Source organism: Saccopteryx bilineata, chromosome 5 (assembly GCF_036850765.1).
Source record: "Saccopteryx bilineata isolate mSacBil1 chromosome 5, mSacBil1_pri_phased_curated, whole genome shotgun sequence".
NCBI classification, from domain to species: Eukaryota; Metazoa; Chordata; class Mammalia; order Chiroptera; family Emballonuridae; genus Saccopteryx; species Saccopteryx bilineata.
This window is the reverse complement of record NC_089494.1, coordinates 64,538,953-64,553,273: the sequence shown is the minus strand read 5'-3', so window position 1 is coordinate 64,553,273 and position 14,321 is coordinate 64,538,953. Positions and strand designations below refer to the sequence as shown.

Here is a 14,321-nt window from a genome sequence, read left to right as displayed (position 1 = left end):
ATTCACATTTTGCTTTACTTCATTTTCTTTCCATTTAAGATATATTTAGTTCAAAGAATAAACAGAAAGCTGCCTATTATTTTCACTGATTGAGCTCACTGTATATGTGAGCTCTCTGAAACTAAAACCTCCTTTGAGAGAAATTGATTTCATGTTTGCTGTAGCTATGAAGGAAAAATGCTCAAATGAACTTGGTCATTTAATCAACTTTATATCTTGAGGTCTGTCACCACAACTTTGTCTACAAGTCTGAAAGGTAAGTGACAAATATCTAAGACTTAGTGTCAAAATCAATCTATTTCAGGACTAGAAAAAAGGATTATGATCAGATCTTGATTTTATCCACTTTAATTGTCTATTTCCCTAATCTTGACCTTTCGTTGTTCTAAAGTTTAACCGCCATTTATTCAACAGAAGATGAAATAGGAAGGAAGAATAGCAATCAGACTTTGAACATTTTTGTTTGGTTTGGTTTTTTTTGAAAATTATTCTAACAAAGATCTCTTGGGAGATAAATTTCCAAATAATAAAACTTTTTAACTAGAAGTATTTTATAATATAAGGAAATAATTGACCAAGAATATTAAATGCAACTCTGGTTCCAGCTCTGGCACTCATGAGGAGTGTGATTTTAGCCAAGTCTTTCCATCTGTCTGTGCCAAATATTTTAATCTAGAAATTAAGTTTGGATTAGATGCTAAATTGCCTTTCAGTCTAAAATTATTATAATTATAGGCGATTCTCCATTTCTCCATTTTTATATATTCAGTTTTCATAAACAGACACCCATAATCACCTATTATATACCAAAGATCAGTTTTTTTGTATCAGCAGGCAAACATTTTCAAGTTTTCTCATGGTAGCAATGTCTGAGTCAAAAGTTCAATTTCAGCAGGGTCACATAGTCTTTGTATAGGAAAATTCATATAATCACTATAATAGCTATTATATTTTTGCCCTCAGTTTGTAAAAATGACTGGAAAAAGGGAAAACATAATTATGACTAAGGTTGTAAATCAAGAGATGTGGTAAATCAAATGCACATTGGACTCAAGTTGATGTGTTCAATTGTGAAAAAATAAAATCGGTATTTGCAAAAAACCCATCACCAAGGAGTTTTTGCATTGGGAGAGTAACTTCTTCCCCTTCCCTCCCAGAAGTCCACTACACACCTTTACTCATTTAATTTGTCTACATTTTTAGGGACACATGAATTTAATGTGAAGAATTCCTTTTAAGGCTAACTATATGATAGCAAAATAGAAAGTACTGAGACTGTCAATATTGATGTAAAATCTTTTCACAGATTAAGTTGAATAGAAGAGTATAGCACAGCTCTTTTAAACTTTCAGAAATGAAAACCTTTTTAACATGAAGAATATTCAGTTATGGAAATGTACCTTATTTTTTACTAGTTATATATATTTTTTTATATTTTATATTATTTATATATTTACAAATACATATATATATATATATATATTCCCCCCCCCCCCCCCGCCCAAGTAGAAAACAAGCCATAGCTTTCTGGCTAATTTTGTTTTTCTTATTTTGTTATTCTATTTACTTATTTATTTATTCAGTCAGTCAGTCAGTCATTCTTTTTTTCCAGGTGAGAGGAGGGGAGAGACTCCCACATGCACCCTACCCAGGATCCACCAGGGAACCCCTGCCTGGAGCTAATGCTCTGCCCATCTGGGGCCATGCTCGCAACCAAACTATTTTTAGCACCTGAGGTAGAAGCTCCACAGAGCCATCCTCAGTGCCCAGGGCCAATGCATTCAAACTAATGGAGCCATAGCTGTGGGAGAGAAAGACAGAGAGATGGTGGAGGGGTAGAGAAGCAGATGGTCACTTTTCCTCTGTATCCTAACCAGGAATTAAACCCAGGACATTCACATGCCAGGCCAGCACTCTACCACTGGGCCAATTAGCCATGGCTGGTAATTCTCTTTTTGAATGAGAAAAAATTGTGCTTATCCTTGTTTGTGTTAAAGAAGAATAGTCAGTTTTTGCAGATAATAATTAATTTGCAGTAAATCAGAAACTTATTTTTTGGTATTTAAACCATTAAACATAATTTATTGGTAGAAGTTATTCTCCTGTTTATAAATCCAGTTCCTTATAACGTTTAGAAAATCTATATATAAAAATCTTGTTGCAGTAATGCTGATCTACTGCATCTTGGAAGAATGGGTGGCTTAATATTTAGAGGAAACCAAAAATAGTGTTAAGGATAATCCTAGTCTTTTAATATTGTAAGAATATTGATTCAATCTGTTTTTTACTAGTCCTGATAAACTAATCTCTACCACTTGACCATATGGAAGGGAAGGGCTAGAATGAATTAAAATCTGGTGTGAAGGATATGATTTTTTCATGTCCATTCTGTTGGGCAGTATATTTTAAAATGTCTTTTCCGCCTGACCAGGCGGTAGCGCAGTGGATAGAGCATCGGACTGGGATGCAGAGGACACAGGTTTGAAACCCCAAGGTAGCCAGCTTAAGCGCGGGCTCATCTGGTTGAGCAAAGCTCACCAGCTTGAGCCTAAAGTCGCTGGCTTGAGCGAGGGGTTACTCGGTCTGCTGCAGCCCCACAGTCAAGGCACATACGATAAAGCAATCAACAACTAACATGCCACAATGAAGAATTGATGCTTCTCATCTCTCTCCCTTCCTGTCTGTCCCTATCTATCCCTCTCTCTGACTCTCTCTGTCTCTGTCACAAAAATAAAAGTCTTTTCACAATCCCTATATTTTAACATTATTATTGTAAAATTTTCTAAATAGAAAAAGGCATACAATTAGGTGTATATCAGAGAGAATGGAGCTTCAGTTACAACTTGAACTGCTCAATGGCTGTGAGAACAAAGTTGTTTAAACATGACATTGCTGCCTGACCAGGCAGTGGCACAGTGGATAAGTGTCGGCTTGGGCTACTGACTACTCAGGTTCGAAACCCTGAAGTTGCTGGCTTGAGTACAGGCTCATCTGGCTTGAGCGCAGAGTCGCCGGCTTGAGCATGGGATCATTTTTTTTTTTTTTTTCATTTTTCTGAAGCTGGAAACAGGGAGAAACAGTCAGACAGACTCCAGACCGGGATCCACCCGGCACGCCCACCAGGGGCGACGCTCTGCCCACCAGGGGGCGAGAGCATGGGATCATAGACATGACCCCTTGAGCTGGCTTGAGCAAGGGGTCACTGGTTGGGCTGGAGTCCTCAGGTCAAGGCACATATGAAAAAGCAATCATGGGACAACTAAGGTGCTGCAACAAAAAATTGATGCTTCTCATCTCTCTCCCTTCCTTCTGTCCTGTTTGTCCCTGTCTCTCTCTCAAAACATAATAAAACATGACATTGCATCCAAGGGGGTGGTGTCATGTCCGAATCTTGTTCATAAGTCTAGGGTAAAGTAAAAAGTCATTGCCTTTGCACCATTTGATGATTTAGTGATGGGGTTCATACTGAGATTTTTTTCCCCCCAGCTGCATAGAGGCAAGAATGGAATTTGCTTTTCTGCTATCATCTTGCTGATTTCTAGGCAACTAAGGACCTTACAGGTTTGGGGAAAATACCTGGAAGTCACTTTTGACTCATTAAAAAATGCTGGAAAATTGTTTACTTAAAGATCTGGCTTCCAGATTCTGGGGGCTTCTAATGCTACTGGAGAAAATCACCCAAAGGCAAGAAGGAATGGAGACCCACATTCATTATTTTTTTGCAGTAGATGATTACAATTAACATTTTTTAACCAATTTCTTCAATCTTACTGCCTCCAAAAGGCAATTTGCTTATACCTAGTGTACTATATTTTTTAAGTTCTATTCACATACAAAAAATACATTTTAGAAAAAGAATCTTACAATCCTAACCAAAATGCCAACAGGAATACTTTGGCTACTCATATGATTGTAATGCTTTTTTCAATAGGCCATTGCTCTCAACCCTTTTGTTGGATTTTAGGTTTATAGATTCTTTTTCTGCCTGCCACAATTTCCTGTTCACAATTTTCCAACTTCTTCAAGTTCGAATAGATTTCAGGTATTTAAGTTTTCAGTATGTAGCTTCTAGACACTGATAGTTTCAACACAGCCAATCAGCAATCTTTTACAAACTTTTCTAAAATTACAGTATTTTGTGTTGTTAGTTTCATAGCAGGAATCTCAGTTTTGGCTTCTTACTATTCCATTACCAGCTCCCAGTCAGAGGATGGAACAGCTTGCACTCAGGAAAGCTTTCAGAAAGGGCTCTTTCACTTTGTGAGGTCATTTATTCAGGTCTCTGGTAACGTATTATTCTGCTTCTCTTTTAATGTCCTTGATTTGGTCAGAAAGCCGCGGGGCAGTGATTGTGTAGGGTGTAGCACACACGTGTTGCGAACATGCAGAGACCTGACTGTGTAGCTCCAGATGTCAGGTGTAGTACTGGTAAGGCGTTGATGGCAAGAAATTTTATCTTGTGTGAATTTTTGTACTAAATTTTAAAACTTTTTTTCTGAACAAAGTTATGGAAATAAAACAAAATCCCCTATTCTTAGGGCAGCCTGGTATATGAGAAAAAGAACATCAGGTTTGAGAGAGCCAAGTTCTGTTTTCCTGATACCCTCGTTACCAGTAATGTCACCTGAGAACAAGGATCAGTATTTTCATCTGTTAGGTGTGGAAAATATTTGCTTTCTGTAAAAGTTACATGTGATGTTTTGAATGTGAAGATGTTCGCAAATTATAAATTACCACAGAAATAAGGATTTTTGTTTTATTTATTTTTTTAATACTAGAATGGAGACTATTTTGTGTAGCCATCTGTGCAATGTAACAAGATCTTCTAAGGATTAAGTGGCTTGGTAGTCAAATTTTTTCTTTTAATTTTTTTATTATTGATTTTAGAGAGACAGAGCGGGAGAGAGAGAAGCGTTCATTTGTTGTTCCACTTAGTTGTGCATTCACTGGTCGCTTCCCACATGTGCCCTCACCAGGGAAACCTTGGTGTTTCTGGATGATACTCTTATTGACTGAGCTAACCGGCCAGAAGTTTTTAATTCTAAGAAATCACATCATAATTTGAGCCCTCCAATATTTAGGGGTAGCAGTAAACTGAGGGGGAAATATTAATTGCCATTTTATTTTATTTTATTTTATTTAGAAAATTAAATTTAACAGGATGACATTGATCAGTAAGAAGAGTACATAGGTTTTAGGTAACATTTCTATAGCATTTGAACTGTTGATTATGTTGTATACCCATCACCCAAAGTCAAATCATTTTTCGTCACCTTATATTTGTCCCTCTTTACACCCTTCCCTCCCCTCTGCCCCTTTCCTTACATCCCCCTTCCCCGGTAACCACTTCTCTTTTATCTATGTCCATGAGTCTCAGTTTTAAATCCCACCTATGTGTGAAATCATACAGTTCTCAGCTTTTTCTGATTTACTGATTTCACTCAGTATAACATTATCAAGGTCCATCCATGTTGTCGTAAATGTCACTATGTCATCATTTCTTATGGCTGAGTAGTATTCCGTTGTATATATGTACCACATCTTTCTCCAATCCTCTATTGAGGGACACTTTGGTTATTTCCATGTCTTGGCCACTGTGAATAATACTGTGATGAACTTGAGGGTGCATGCGTCTTTACGTACCAGTGTTTTCAAGTTTTTTGGGTAGATAACCATTAGAGGTTTTGCTGGGTCATATGGTAGTTCTATTTTTTTTTTTTTTTTTTTGTCTGTTGTGTTTATTGTGGGCAACCGTCTGTGACTGGTCCCTACTGTCCAAGGAAAGAGGCCATGGGGTCATCTGGCCTCTGATGCTTCATCCTGTAAGCCTCCATTTCCTCCTCGGTGGGTTCCCGCGTTTCATAGATGCACTTGTAAGGCCGCTTCCTCTCATCAACCTGCATGAGCTCCTGGACGTGAAGAAGACGGGCCTCCTTTGCATTCAGCGCCTTTTTCAGTTTCTTGTGTTTCTTCTCTTCGTCATTGCTATCTGAGCTGCTCTTTCGATGATGATGCTTCTTTCTCTTCTTCTTCTCCTCTTTTAGTTTTTCCTGATGCATCTCCATGAGGGTTTGAGGTTTCTTCATGGCTTCTTCTCCGGTTGTATCATTCACTATACATTCCTCTGAATTAGCACTCTCCTTCCCAGCTTCTTCAGTACAATAGGAATACTTGAAGAAAGAGTGACAGCACTTGTATCCCCATTGGCCTTCCTTCCAGTAAGATCCCCAGAAGTGCTTGTGATTGTGGATCTTCATGTCCTCCTCATACTTAGAGCAGGCGACAGCCCTCTCCTGCCCTTTGATGACCGTCCCACGTCTTGAATACTCCACATAGTCTTCCATCTGAGCTAGAAGCAATTCAGCTGGAGGGGCATCCAAATGTTCTTGGCCACCATACTTTTCCAGGATGCTTTCTTTCTGCTGTTTCTTGAAGTCTTCTTTTTTGGCTTGGAAGGACTTATACAACAGCTCTAGTTTGGTAGGATCAGCCTACAGATGCACCTCAGATCCCTTGTCGTAGGCTTCCCACGCAAACAACTGTGTCTGAGCCATTGAAATGGTATCTCCCGTGTACCTAACAAAGTTATCTCCTGCGTAGCTCACTTCATCGGGATTCTTTCCTGCATTGGCGTAGGGATTCTCTCTCATCGCTCTCGTTTTGGGATCGTAGTAAGCAGAATTTGGATCTAAATTCCGCAAATATTTTGCAGTATCTTCTCGAATCCCGAGATTCCGAACGGTAATCCGTCTCTTAGAGTCAAAGTTCTGTCCGGGCACATCAATATCATCGGCATATTTATCATCGTCCTCATCTTCACTATTATGATCTTTTTCCATCTGAGAATTTGGTTCCTCTTCTCCCCACTGGTGTTTTGGAGAATTAGCCTGTTCCACTAATGTTCCTGAGGCTAATTCTTCTTGGAGTTTCTGGGCTTTCAGTGTTCGTTTTGCCAGATCAACTTTGGCATATTCTTCTACAATTTTCATGTGTTCTTCTGGATTGTAGCCAATCCACCGATCCCTCTTCCCGTCATAGTCAAACATCAGCTGAGGCTGGCCATGTTCGTCAGGAGCTGTTAGTTCCGGTAAATTTTGCTCCAACTCGCCTAGGTCTCTCAAAGCAGTCTTTCTTTTTGTGTGTCATGGCCCCACAATTTTCACACGCTCCTTTGCGGTACTTAGTAGTTACAGAATTCTCTTTTACACCCCTGTTGTACCATTCTCCAGATGAGCTGTACCGCTTTTGTTTTTCTGGTTGTGGTCTCTGGTGCTTTAAAGTGGGCCTTTTTGAAGGATCGATATACCATGGCACTGAAGAAATATACTGAGGAATATGAGGGTTGATGTCTTTTCCTTCTTCATCAACCTCGACAGGAGCATTACCCAGTTTTCACTGTTCTTCTAGCTCCTTCTTCTTTCGCTGTCCTCTCTGGTCATCTTCTTCGGTTCCTCCAAACTCATTTCTGTGGACCCCGACGGGGGCAGTATTACCGGTATCTACAGCTGCCGCCGACATCGTTATCGGGCCTCCTCTCAGTCTTGTCTCTGAGGGCCACAACACCACTGGAGCTATTAATTTTTTGACAAACCTCTATACTTTCTTCCATAATGGTTGAACTAACTTGCATTCCCACCAACAGCGGATGAGGGTTCCTTTTTCTCCGTAGCCTCTTCAGCACCTGTTATCACCAGTCTTGTTAATAATAGCCAATCTAACAGGTATGAGGTGGTATCTCATTGTAGTTTTGATTTGCATTTCCCTAATAGTTAATGAAGATGAGCATCTTTTCATATATCTGTTGATCATTTGTATACTAATTGCCCTTAATCAAGGATATTTTCCTAGGAATGCTTTCTCTTATTCTGTGATCTAATCACAAATTATGCTTGTAGAAAAATAAATCACCCACTCTGAATTTCCAGCCTATGCTAAGCCATTGCTCCTATGTTAGCTACATATAGAACATGGATTGTGATATCCAGAGCTTTAGAAAAGAGAAAGTGGAACCCCTATTTCAAAACAAAGAGAAAACCAATTTGATTCCAGACTAATCCAGCTACATGGTAACACAACTGGAATTAGTCCCTTCACAAAATCTGAGGAACAACAGTTATTCAACTGTTAACAACTTATGTAGTGCTCTTCCTTTGGGTCAGCCCTCATGGGACTAACGTGTTTATTGTAGGAAGATGATCACTAGAAGAAAGAACTTTGGTCCTTGGGGACCTGTGTGTGGCTGCAGGCTTAGGGGAAGCCTTTAGTCCTGCAGGGATAGCTTTTATCTAACTCACATGGGGATAGGCACATCTCTGATGTCTCACTGTCTCTGAAATGATTTCCAGAAATAAGTCAAAACCGGACTTGTTAAAACCAATTGAGCAAGGAAATTGGTAAAATGACTAGGCCCTTTCTAATGGGCCTCATTTTCAATGTTTGATAGGACCATGAATTTGTCAGTATATTGACGATCATTAGATAGATTTCGAGGAACCCTCATCTTCCAAAGACCTTAGCCTTCCTGAGACTCAGGAGCTACTTGAGTAAGATTTGTATCAGTTGAGAAAAAGAACTTTTGTGTTTTGTGTTGAAAATCAGAGAGGGACTACAATATCCATCCGAGACCTCCCCTGAGGCTTTCTTTCTTTTTCTTTCTCTTTCTCCTTTTTCTCTTTCTTTTTTCTTTACTCTCTCCCCCAACCCCTCTCTTTCCCTTCCTTCCTTTCTTCCTTCCTTCCTTCCTTCCTTCCTTCCTTCCTTCCTTCCTTCCTTCCTTCCTTTCTTTTTTTTTAAAGACTTTATTTATAGATTTGAGAGAGAGAGGTAAAGCATCACCTCATAGCAGTTGCTTCTTGTATGTGCCTTGACCAGGCAAGCCCAGGGTTTCGAGCCAGTGACCTCAGCATTCCAGGTTGACGCTTTAGCCACTGCACCACCACAGGTCAGGCTCTTTGGGATTTTCTGATTTTCTTCTTTGGTGAATCCTTCATCTCTCTAGACTTTTGTCTTCACTGTTATAAAATGAATGCTGCAGTAATATCAGTGTTACAAAGGAATAATGAGAATAATACATCCGCATAGATCAGTACCTGGAAAAGGTTAATGGAATATCAAGATGATGTGCATTAGTTGGAATTATATCAACTGAGAGGAAATGATTGGTTGCTAAATCCTAATGTTTTGTTAGTAGATAGAGCCCTTCAAAACGTGGTGGTCCTGCAATTGTATTTCCAGTTTAAAGAATCTTGGAATCAGAGGCGACTTGTTTTGAAACTTCACCATACCTTTGATCAAATAGCTTCACCTCTGTAAGCTTAGTTTCTCATATACCACCTCACAGGGTTGTTACAGAATTAAACCAAAATATATGTGAAAATGCACTATAACAAATAGGAGGCACTGCTGTTATGGTAGGTGATGAGTAAAAACCTTCAACAGGTTCAGTAACTTCTCTTCAGGACCTCCTAAGTTATAGGCTCTATCAGCTGTGTAAAGGTTAAAAACAACTCTTACAAATTCAAAGATTTCAGTTTTACCACACAAGGCTATCTGACTTGGCCACTTAGGATTCCCTTCCAGTCTTAGGTGTTTTTTGTTTGTTTTCTTCCTCTATTGAGACAGACCACAAAACCTGTATGAAATAGGTTTCGAAGAAATAAAATAGGGAAGATCTAATAAAGATCTATTCAAAGATGGGCCTTGATTGTTGTTGGCACGTCTGTGGGTGGGGTTGACTGTCAGGTTGACGGCTGTGAGGACTGGGCGTTGCTGCAGTGGATGAGCTGTTTGCAGGGCTTGAACCAGTAGAGCAGGAGTTGCTTTAACGGGGCTCTGGTGCCAGCTGAGTCTGTCCGTCAGGTACGTTGTTTATGGAGCTGGTTGGGTAGTGCTCTGTTGTTGTCCAAAGCTGGCCACCTGGTGTGTTAGTTAGGTCCAGAGCTTCTTGGCTGGCTCTCTGGTGCTGGCCGAAGTCAGCTGCCATTTGTGCCTGGCCTAGTAGCAGCCGCAAAGTGATCTGCAGTTAGCTGCCACTGTTCAGGGCTCAGATGAGCTTAAGAGGCTACACTGAACCGAAGCTCTCACTTGCACCTGGCTTGTGACTGCTTAGTTGAAGCTACTTAGTTGAAGTTTCAGGCCAAATACGGCCACCACTTAAGCCAGGCTTGGGGCCACCTGATGGGAGTTAAGTGCAAATTGGGACCGGTTAGCATTTGTGATGGGCGTGGGACCCGCTCAGCAAAGGTATAGGACACTCCGAGGGCAGCTGCTGCTTGTTTAGTGTTTTTGGAACATTGAGAGATCTGGGAGAAGTCTAGAGCATCAGCTGATATAGGCCACTCCTGTGGAGAAGCAGCCTGAAGTGGCTCAGGCTGGGTGGTGAAAGGCAGAAACCGTGGCTGACCCGAAAACTCGAAACCTCGAGGCTAGTGTGTTCAAAGAGGAAATTTATTTTAAAAGCACCTGGGTGCAAGCGGGCTGAAACCAACAAAGGGTGTCAGCCCCGAGGGAGGGACAGGACAGAGTTATATGGAATAATCAAAGGGCCTGGGGCAAAAGCAGCTGAAGTTGCTGCATCTGGTGGTGTAAGACAGTTTCCTCTGTGGATTGGAGTGGCACCACAGCTCCTCAAAATCTGTACCCTGACTCAACCATCCCCTATCAGCAACCAACTGCAAGGGGGGATTTGGGCCAGGTTCCTAAGTAAGCCTGTCCTTCATCCTCCTTTGGGCCTGCATTGTTCTCAAGATGGCAGCTAAGTAGCCATTTTATCTATTAGGTGTGGCTGGATTTTAGAGGACCAACAGGGTGCACGTGAACTGTGTAATTCAGGTTACTAGACAGCACAGATTTGGCACCTGCCTGTGCCGGTCTGGCTGGTGGGAAGAGTTCAACAAAGGAACAGTGGTCCCTGCCAGCACTTCCTTCTAGGAGAGAGCTGCCCCAACCTCTGCCCCTCCAGCCCTCGCCTAAAGGAAGGCAGTTTAGTTCTTCCTCACACATGCCTATTCTGTGAGCTGCTGCCCCTGCACTGGGCTTAGGGTCACTCAGTTTGTAAGCCAGTTAGTCCGGGCGTAGCCCCTCCAGAGGAGCAGCTTGGTCTCCAGCAGCCCTCCAACTTGCTCACATGTCGTCCCTACCTTTTTTCAAAGCCAGATTTTATGGGGACTTCTCTTCCTGGCACCCCAGGCTGGGAAACCTGGTTTGGGCTATGACCTCTTGCTCCTCAGGGGGCAGTCCACAGCCAGGATATCCCTTGCAATTCTTTTTTTTTTAAGAGAATACATTTTTATTACACAGAATTTCATTTTTTTAAAAAAACTATTTTCATAGAATTCTCACAATGGGAAAATAACAATTTATTACTTAAAGTTTTACATTTGTGGACAGATTATTTCAGAGCAAACAAAATGAACACATTAGAGTTGGTTTAGCCTCAGTTTAGAACAGGAGTCCCCAAACTTTTTACACAGGAGGCCAGTTCACTTGTCTCAGACTTTTGGAGGGCCAGACTATAAAAAAAACTATGAACAAATCCCTATGCACACTGCACATATCTTATTTTAAAGTAAAATAACAAAATGGGAACAAATACAATATTTAAAATAAAGAACAAGTAAATTTAAATCAACAAACTGACCAGTTGTTGATTTCAATGGGAACTATGGGCCTGCTTTTGGCTAATGAGATGGTCAATGTGCTCCTCTCACTGACCACCAATGAAAGAGGTGCCCCTTCCGGAAGTATGGGGGGCTGGATAAATGGCCTCAGGGGGCTGCATGCGGGCCGTAGTTTGGGGACCCCTGTCTTAAAATCTGTACTATTGATATTTGGATACATCTGCAAGGGGCCTCTTCCTCTATGGGACTTCTCTACAGTCAGAAGCCCTCCAGGCTCTTTTTCCCAGGATTTAGAAATTAGTCATCTATAAAAGTGGTCCCCAACCCCTGGGCCGCGGACCGGTAGCAGTCCGTGGGCCATTTGGTACCGGTCCACAGAGAAAGAATAAATAACTTACATTATTTCCGTTTTATTTATATTTAAGTCTGAACGATGTTTTATTTTTTAAAAATGACCAGATTCCCTCTGTTACATCCATCTAAGACTCACTCTTGAAACTTGTCTCGGTCACGTGATACATTTATCCATCCCACCCTAAAGGCCGGTCCGTGAAAATATTTTCTGACATTAAACTGGTCCATGGACCAAAAAGGGTTGGGGACCACTGATATAAAATACTAGCATTTCCTATCTTAAAGTTTCCCAAAGCCATAACCACCAGTGTGACTGGTATCAACTGAACAAGGAGGGAAGTTTTCAAACACTAAGTACTGCCCACGTTCTGCAGTCTTGACATGAACTAATTGAATTAGTCATTTTCCCCTTTCTCCACCATTCCCAGGACAAGCAGAGAAGTCCAATCAGGTATCAATTGTAATAAAGCTGAATTCCCTTTAAGAATATGATAAATTAAAATGCGGAAGCTTATAGACAATGTTCAGTCATACTGTGCGTCTTATGAGAAGCTGGAGGACGACATTAACTCACCAGATTCTGGAACTCAGTCTCACAATTTTTTGTATTCAGTTCCTCTCAAACAAACCTTTTCCTCATGAATTCTAAAACTAACCTGTTGATTAAGAGATTTACCTCACCAATGGATTTGTCTGTTATTTCCTCCTTGTTGTGGGATGAATGGCATGACAGAGCAGAGGCAAAGAGGTGTACAGTCAGTTCTCAGCTGTAAAGCCAGAAAGGCCCGAGCTTCCACAGCATGCCAGCAGCTCTGCAGATGCCCACGTCATGGTAGTTGAGATAACGAAGCCCGGCAAAAGTGAGCGCTGAGAGGGCCAGGAGGCCCATGTGGGCAGCTGTCTGCAGTGCGTCCCCTTTAACATAGCAACACCATGTCCGAGGCCCAGTGGCAGCTGGGTGACAGGTGAATGTGCAGTATTCCACACCGTCCTGTGGTAGGTTGGTCCTGGAGAAGGGCTGAGGTCTGAGCAGGCCTGGCCCCTGCGGTTCGGAGGAGGAGAGCTCAGGCTCCTCTGGCCCCACAGAGGACGCTCAGCCTACAGATACTCGCCACCTCGCTTCTCAAGGCCTCCCTCCCAATTCTTTCTTGCCATGCTGTGAGTGTGGAACCTGCCTGTTCCATGTCATCACTTCTCCTATCAGTCTTTTTTTTTTCTTTTTTTAAATTGATTATATAGAGAGAGGAACATCGATCTGTTCCTGTATGTGCCCTGAACAGGGATTGAACCGGCAACGTCTGTACTTTAGAACAATGTTCTAACCAACTGAGCCATCTGGCCAGGGCTCCTCTCAGTCTTGACAAGGCTTCTATTCTCAGTGATAGCACTTCTCTTCAGCTACTCTTCAGGTGAATCTGAATGGTGATGGTTCTGTAATTTAGTTGCACTTTTGATGTGATTATGCGATGAGATGAGCAGAGTTTACCTACTCTGTCATCTTGACAGAGGAACCTCATTTCTTTAATGCCCTTTGATATTATCTGCCTCTTCACCAGTCTCCCCTCAGTCATGAAGTCTTGCCTCAGTGCTCTGGGTGCTGATGGAACGGATCCCACTTCACCCGCGTCTCCCAGCATTGCAGTGGCCGGGCAGTAACCTTCCACTCTTCTGTCCCCCACAGGATGGGCCGCCACTGCGGGGTCATGGCCTAGGAGCTGAGGGTCAGCACTGGGAGAGTTCCTCTTACCCTCTCCACTGTAATCAGACTACATTTTTCCTGCTCTAACAGGGTGTTGGAATCACCCTTTGGGAAGTCTGGATTTCTCCAAATTCTCTGTCATCTGTGTGTATCTGCCTAGGTCAGTACTCTCCAGATTTTTCCTGATTGTGGCAAAAGGGTTTGGGCATTTTCACTGGCTCTCAGCCTGTCCCAGGGTCTATTACTGGGTGCTAGGCGGCGAGACTCCTCCCAGGTTTCATTCCCACAACTCCCACAATGGTACTTTTGTTTGTGGATTGATGTTTAATTTGTTGTTTAATGGGGGACAAAAGGAAGGAATGTCTTAACACCATGATGCTGACCAACTGAATCCTTTTAAAGATAGTTTCATGGTCCCTAATTTTTCAATGCAAATAAAACTGATTATTAGTATTTTTTTTATTACCCCTAAGAGTATTTACTGCTAGGAATTGCTTTTTACTGTTGACAGGTCAATCATAAAATTGTGCATGTTAAGAAAGCAGAGAGGGGCCCTGGCCGGTTGCCTCAGTGGTAGAGCGTCAGCCTGGCATGCAGAAGTCCCGGGTTCGATTCTCGGCCAGGGCACACAGGAGAGGCGCCCATCTGCT

The 14,321-nt window shown here is 41.8% G+C and overlaps 2 pseudogenes; both read right to left on the bottom strand.

Moving 5' to 3' along the window:
• Nucleotides 1-5,768: 5,768 nt before the first annotated feature.
• On the bottom strand, nt 5,769-7,518 carry LOC136338105 (pre-mRNA-splicing factor SLU7 pseudogene; annotated as a pseudogene).
• Nucleotides 7,519-12,735: 5,217 nt separating this feature from the next.
• On the bottom strand, nt 12,736-13,156 carry LOC136306485 (succinate dehydrogenase [ubiquinone] cytochrome b small subunit, mitochondrial-like; annotated as a pseudogene).
• Between the last annotated feature and the right edge of the window lie 1,165 nt (nt 13,157-14,321).